The sequence below is a fragment of the Dipodomys ordii genome, unplaced genomic scaffold (assembly GCF_000151885.1).
Source record: "Dipodomys ordii isolate 6190 unplaced genomic scaffold, Dord_2.0 Scaffold93, whole genome shotgun sequence".
NCBI classification, from domain to species: Eukaryota; Metazoa; Chordata; class Mammalia; order Rodentia; family Heteromyidae; genus Dipodomys; species Dipodomys ordii.
This window is the reverse complement of record NW_012267309.1, coordinates 8,799,851-8,807,741: the sequence shown is the minus strand read 5'-3', so window position 1 is coordinate 8,807,741 and position 7,891 is coordinate 8,799,851.

Here is a 7,891-nt window from a genome sequence, read left to right as displayed (position 1 = left end):
CGTTTTGGACGTGACAACTTGTACTTCTCATTGTTGCATCAGATCCACCTGTATCCTTAAACAACTGGTTTTTCCCCATCTCCTCCACAAGTTATACTGGCATCTGATGTCTATTTTATTCATAAACCAGCTAATTGCAGAACTTAAATGTCCTAGTTTAAAGATTGATTAGAACAGGCTATTGGAAACAAACTGGAGTTATTTATTTAATTTTTACATATAATTTTATTATCTTTTTAAATTTAATTTTATTGTCAAGGTCATATACAGAAGGGTTGCTGCTATATGCATAAAGTAGTGAGTAAATTTCTGCATCCAGATGGCTACATGTCTACATGGCTCCCTCATCCCAAATTTAACCTCTGGCTTTTACAAGGTGACTTACTCGGAAAAAGGAGAAACTAAATCCACTCCTGTGCTAAGGTAGGTGGGTACATTTCCTTCCCATTTGAAGTGAGAGATGTTCATCTTATGTCATCCATCAAAACCCAAACCATGGTAAAGTTGTTTCTGTGAGACAAAGAGAACTTTTACTTAACTGGTGATTCGATTTTATTCAGCTCTTTAAATTTTATGGATATTAATCTTCTCTTACTATCAGCTTCTTTCTCTGATATCTTTGCTCCCATCAGGAATATTCAAAGAAGAAATTGTGACAATTGCTTAATTACCACTGCTGCCATCATTCTAACACTTTAGGATAATTCCAGTGTCCAGAAATCTCTTGTTCTGGCCCATTTTTCACAAACTCTTAGTTAATTACTTTACTCAACATTTAGTAATTATTTTTGTTACTATATTCCTAGGCATACTGATGTATGGTACCAAAGACACTTCAACAAATGTCAGTCCAACATGCTTAGATAGTGATGTAGCAAGTCTTTCACGACCAACTGGAGGAAGAGGGCAACAAATTACTGAAAAAAATCCTTGGTCAAAAGTCAACCCTCTTTAAAAAGAGAAGCCTTCTGTCTTAAATAAGAAGGAATAATGTCCGAATGTTCACTGTTGCCTATTTCTTACTCTTTTTCCTGTCTCATCTGTATTTTATTCAGGCTTCTTTCCTCTCCACAGGCCTCTGGGTTTTCGTTTGAAGTAACCTCAGAAAATAATGGAATGTAGATTATCTTTTTCTGAACTGCTTATCCTGAAAATTTCTGGGCAGAGCAATCCAATCATGTTTCTGCTGTTTGTGTGTCTGACTTTTCTTTAACAGTTTCTGATAGTTCACCCCTCCTCCTCTTGTCTCTATGAAAATCTTTACCCATTCTACTTCATTCAGATTCTTAATCATATTTAGGGAATGAGAGAGGTTGATTAGTGCAATTTTTGAGTAAAGTTTACTTTAATCAAGTCTGGGTTTACTTTTATGTATCATTTTAATAATGCACTTAGATACTTTGAACCATGGCTGTGATACTTATCAACCTAATTTTATTATCATATTTTTACCAAAATTTCATACCAAAATCTTACTTCTATATTTTTATTTTTGAACGCATGATTGGTTTTAAATTACTCCTTGTTGCCTAACAGTTTTCTTAGTTCTAGCATTTATTTGAAATGTGAAAACTTTTCTAACATTCAAAGCTCTGAACTTTTGTATTCCAGCCTAGCATTTTTTTTCTTCTTTTTAATTCTGAACTAAAACACCATGGTAAAATCAGACACAAACTCCTCCTCCATGAAATTTCTACTATTTGTTTCCCAACTGCTTGTTCAGGCTTCATATCCATGATTACATACCTTTACCTTCTGAGTTACCACAAGCAACTCAATTTTACAAAAATTGTATCACTACATAAGTCTCCAAGAAAAACTCAGTTTTCTTTTTGTCTTTTTTTTTTTTTTTTTGGTCAGTCGTGGGGCTTGAACTCTGGGCTTGGGTACTATCCCTCAGCTCTTCAGCTCAAGGCAAGCACTCTACTGCTTGAGCCATAACGCCACTCCTGGTTTTCTAGTGGTTTATTGAAGATAAGAGTCTCTTGCCCGGGCTGGTTTTGAACCATGATCCTCAGATCTCAGCCTCCAGAGTAGCTAGGATTACAGGTGTGAGCCACCGGCACCTGGCAGTTTTCTTTTCTTTTCTAATCACCTGTTAACTTTCATTTAAGCAAATGACAGAGTTTGATTTCTTTTTCCTAGCATAGTATGTTAAATTGTGATAGTATAGCCAACACTTAGAAGCTTCTTTTGCTAAAGAATTCTGATTTCTTACTTGGGCCTGCAAATTCAGTAAAACCAGGAGAACAGCTTGGCATCTCTGTTTTGTACCAGTGTCTTTTGCTCTGAGGCATTCTCTCTGCAGAGACTTTGCAATCACCTTGGAATCCAGAAAGGACAAGACTTAGCGATAACACCTTACAAGGAAAAATGGAAGAAAATGCTTCCAAAGAAAGCAGAGCCTTAGCAATAGGTGGTTCATCTTATCCTGACCAGATTCCTCCCCTCAAATGATTACAGGAATAAAAACTTTTCCAGAACTCCCGATAATATTCAACCAGGTATTACTTGGATCAGACTGATCAATAGTTATACATACATACTTCAACCCCCATACACCAGTTCTTCCTTCATTGAAAACTGGAGCTAAGGTCTCAGTGCTTAAGAAAGGCTGAAGTACTCTTTTTGCCTCTACTCATGCTGTACTTCTCCCATGTAATAGAGCCACTTTTATTGTCCTTCATAGCCACTTGTCTCCTTAGTCAGCATGTTAGGTTAAACAGACAGACCTAATATGTGAAACACCTGGAATTGATTTGTGACCTAAAAATCTAGTTTCAATACAGTAATAAAAAATCCTTGGTATTTTAATGGCCTTTCCTTCCTGAATGCAGCTAGAACAAAGTATGCTCAGAGAGGATGAAAAAAAAAATAGTGATTTCCCTACTGGTTGTTTTTGCTGCAAAGCTAGGTCCTATCCATACTATCCTATCCACATATTACTTGGTTCATATTTCATTTGATAAAATAAGCCATCTTGCTTAGCTTCAAGAGAAGAAGAAACTGCAAGCATTACTAAGATATTAGAAGGTAAAGAATCAAAAAATGGATGAATTGGCATAATAATACAATTACCTTCTAAATAGATACTTGTGAGTGTTTGGTTTTTGACTGCCTCTGACTATACAGAATTAAATGAATTAAATGGTATAGACTACCATCACAGTTCCCCTGAATCAGGAGGTCACCACTAGATTCCCTCTGTTTACAAACATTATCAGAAGTGATCCAGAACACCCTAGAAATAATTTTGCTGCATATGCATTTGCCTAGTATTTCCTTTCTTGAGTTAAGGATATAAGTTTGATATAAAGTCATCAGAAAACACACAGCACTGAGTATAGCTCATAAAACCAATGTGGTAAATGTGAGAGAACTATTTCAGAATCAGAGAACAGTCATGGACTATTTAATGAATGTTGAACTCCCTAATTACAGGCATCTCATTAAATGAGGTTATTTAAAATGTTTTATTACTTAAACATTTATTATTATTCTTCAACTTGGAAATCAAAAGCATTCTTATAAAATTATAACAGCTAGCAACAATCATATTTAACACAAATTAATGACAAAATATAGACTTAATTTTTGTTGTTGTTGTTGGTTGACTCTGGGGTTGGGTGCTACGCATGAGCTCTTCAGCTCAAGGCAAGTGCTCTACAACTTGAGTCACAGTGTCACTTCTGCTTTTCTGGTGGTCAATTAGAGATAAGAGTCTCAAGGACTTTCTGCCCAGGCACAGTTCTCAGATATGAGTAGTTAAGATTACAGGCATGAGCCACTGGAGCCCGGAAAATTTTTGTTTTTTAAGTTATTTTCACTCATGTAATATATTTAAAGAAATTCTATTTGTATTGGCATAGACTTTGATTTTTTCCATAGTGTATAATTAATGATTATCACAGTGAACATAGAAGGTCAGTGCAAATTTTCTAAAATATGCATTGCTACATGCTACTAAACAGAAGATCTGTATCCTGTTCACATTTCTAGGTTCTAGGTATTAACTGATGTGACATGATATTATTCTATGTAAAATAATGCTCTCTTACTTCTTCAGGTATTGTTTCTTTTTATTTGATCAATTAAATATGCTTATTTTAATTTATGTACTTTGAAATCCAAAGGTGAAGGTTATTTTCATCTTCTGAATATATCCTGTCTGACCTTGCTGTACACAGAAATTTTCCTTCACTCTTAGAATGAGCTTCTTACCTGGGAATAGTTTGCCCATCTAGCCTGGATACATCCATGTTGATTTATTTGCATTATATTTTAGCCCTGCTCTCCCACTTGTCATCACCAGGGCCATAATTATTCTTTCACCTTTCCGGGTTCAACCAAAATCTATTTTATATATGCCAGCACAGAAGCATGTGCATTTATGCAAGCACATGCACACACACACATTCCCCTTTTTTTCCATCAAAGATGGAAAACAAATGTAAAACTCGGTGCTGTATCTTAGAATATTCTCTATAATGTACTTTTAGGTTAGTTACATAATCTTATTAAGATTTAATATCTTTAAAGTGTAGATATTAAAATTGGCTTCTTTTAATGGATTCTGTGGGGCAAGTGAAAAAGTTATGCTTTACAAACTGTAAAGGATAAGAAACTATTAAATACAAAATTTACATATAGAATACATAATTTAGTTACATAGAAATATATTCAAATATTCTTTCCTAATTATAAATAAAGCTATTTTATAATTTTGTCAGCTCTTTTTTTTCAAGAGCTGCCAAAAGTTATGTAAAGAAGCATGCAAATGTTATATAGTTTCTCCATTTAAAATTAACTTTGCTGTAGTTAATTAGAGAAGTAGTAATTACACAAGATATTTGGCATGTTATGACTTATTATTATGGCAGGTGTAGCTGGGTGTTTTTGTGGGTTTGTTTTCCTTCATCTCCTTTTTATTGAAGCAAGACAATTTTCAAAATTTATCTCTAACACATTTGATAATATATATGTAGAGGGAGTTTTACTACACTTCTCTGAAGTGTCCTTAGAGACAGGTTTTTGAGAATAACAACAACAATTATTATCTTTGTGCTTAACCTCATTGGAAAATGAAGTATTTGAATTATGAGAAATGTAAATTAGTCCTCAAGTTATTGAGCATGTATTAAAATAAGGTAGAGGAAATACATTAAAATAGTGTTGTGTATTTCTTCTCTGTCTAATCTGTGTACTCTTTCATGTGTTTTCTTCTCCTTCCTCCCATTTTTCTTCCATATAGTTGTAAAGCAAGAATTGCCAGAATATTTCCTCACCAATGGTTGCTCCTCGTTATTCAGCAATGTCTATGCCACATACACATTTATCTAAATTGGGGAAGGAAAGAGAAATAACAAAATATTTAAACAAGGACACAAGATGGCCCATTGCAACAATGATACTCACAAGACACTATGCTGGAAATGAACTTTACAAATTCCAGGGTGGGAGGGAGGAGAGAGAGGTGTAGGATATAAGGGATAGTAAGGGAAAAAAGGAGGGGGTAACAATGTTCAACAAGAAATATACTCATTACCTTACTCATGTAACTGTAACCTCTCTGTACAGCATCTTCATAATAATATAATTTTTTAAAGAAATCTAATAGCAACAGTTGCTTTAGGGGATGTGGACAAAAGGGAACACTATTGCACTGTTGGAGGAAGTGTAAACTTGTTCAGCCACTCTGGAAAACACTATGGAGATACAAATAGAGCTCCCCTATGACCCAGCAATCCCACTTCTGGGCATTTACCCAAATGACCACAAATAAAGCCATACTAAAGCCTACCAGCACAACGATGTTTATCGCAGCATTATTCACCATAGCTAAGATATGGAACCAACCCAGATACCCTTCAGTAGAGTATCTGCTAGATGAATGGATCAAGAAAATGTGGTATGTATACACAATGGAATTCTATGTTTCCATCAGAAAGAATGACACCACCCATTTGTAAGGAAATGGAAAAACAGAAAAAAATCATATTTAGTGAAGTAATCCAGACAGAAAGAAACATCCCTTATTTGCAATAATTAGTATACATCTAGGAAAATCTTAGCAGATGAACATAATATCTTAATGGTTATATACATATGACCATATAAGATGACTAAGTGAAATGAACTCTAAGATGTAGACACAAGAAGTATTTCTTTGTTGTTGTTGTTTTTAATGTACTATGTGATTTATTGTTTCTTTTGTATGTTCTTCCCCCTGTGTTATATCCCTTGCTGTTACTATATTTGATTTTGGTACCCTTGTATTGTATACATGTTTATTAGGGAATTGTAGGGGAAAAACAGAATGGTGAGACAAAGGACAAGGGGGGAACCAATGCAACAGCAATATTCACAAGTCAATATGTTGGAAATGATCTGTACAACTTGGGGGTGGGTAGTGGAGGGGTGAGAAAATAGGAGAAAATTGAGGGAAGGGTTAACAAGTTTGACAAGAAATGTACTAATAACCTTACTTATGTAACTGTAACTGTTTGTAGATCACCTTGACAATAAAAAATTTGAAAAGAAGAATAAAAATGCATACTTTTTTGTTTTTAATATGAATCAATTTTAAAGTCAAATGTACTAGAAGGTTAAACCTAAAATTCAGACTGTATGTTAGCACAGCTTTTGATGGGAAAAATATGGGGCCAAAACGAGAGACAAAGGCTTTCTCTTACCAATAATTTGGTTGGTAAGAAAGTTCCGGGGTTGTAAAGGCATTAAGGAGTTTTGTAAAGTTGATCCTTTTTTCTCTTGTTTATCTATTATGAGTTTTATAAAGCATTACTATTTTATCAGTTTGGATGCCCTAATTTCTTTCTTCAAAGGAATGACTCACAGTATGCTTTTTTGGTGAGCATCACTTCTGTTAGTGTTGTTTATTTTGTCACATTAAGTCACACTTATCTAGTTCACAGAAAACTTTTTTTTACACTGAGTTTATTTGGAAGAGGAAAAATGAGAAAGTGAGAAATTCCAACTGATTCTGACTCTTCATATATTTCTTAATTTTTATTTATATACTGTATAAATAGGTGCTTTTATTACTAACATGTATTAATGATCAAACAATTTCATCTAATACTATCAATGTACCTGGATGAAACACAAAGATATTTCTTAATTTCCACCTAAAAATAAGTTCCTGAGATAATACAATATATTGTGCCTATTTTAGAGATGAGAATGCTAAGATTCAGAGAAGCCCAAGGAGTTGTTCAAGATGGCATTCAATTCAAGTTGTTCAATTCAAGCATTCTGATGTATGAATGTAATTTCTAATTCCTCTCTATTTACTGCTAAGAAAAAAAATATAAGAAACATTAGCAGATCTATTACATTAACTAAAACACTCTTTTATCCGAATAAGGAAAAATTGCAATGGACTGTGAAGATCTAGTCCAAGTTTTTAAAGATAGTACCTAAATTTAAATAATTTCTCTTTAAGTCACAAAATTAACTTCTTTAACCATCAGAGCTAATGGTGAATCACAGTTTCTGGAGAGACAATAATTGATGAAACAAAGCCCTATACTACAACATAATTCCAGAGGACAGAGATAAAAACAAGATAATTACCTTATTTTCTCAATTTTTAAGCTCAAGTAAGGAATTCACCTGTAATGGTAAAGATTTTAAATGAAAGAAGAAATAAAAATAAAAGAGCACGTTAATGGATTTGAGAAGACTGGTTCAATCAAACTGATCAGGGAAGATTTTCGTGGGTAAAGTTCAGAGGAAAAACTGAGCGATTAAAGGAACAAGTCAAGCGTCCGAAGGGTCAGCAAGCAAATGGTCCCTGGGAAAGGAAGATAAACAAAGCTAAAATAAAGGGGAAATATAAACTGGGTTGAGAGTCATTAGAAATAAGTTAGAA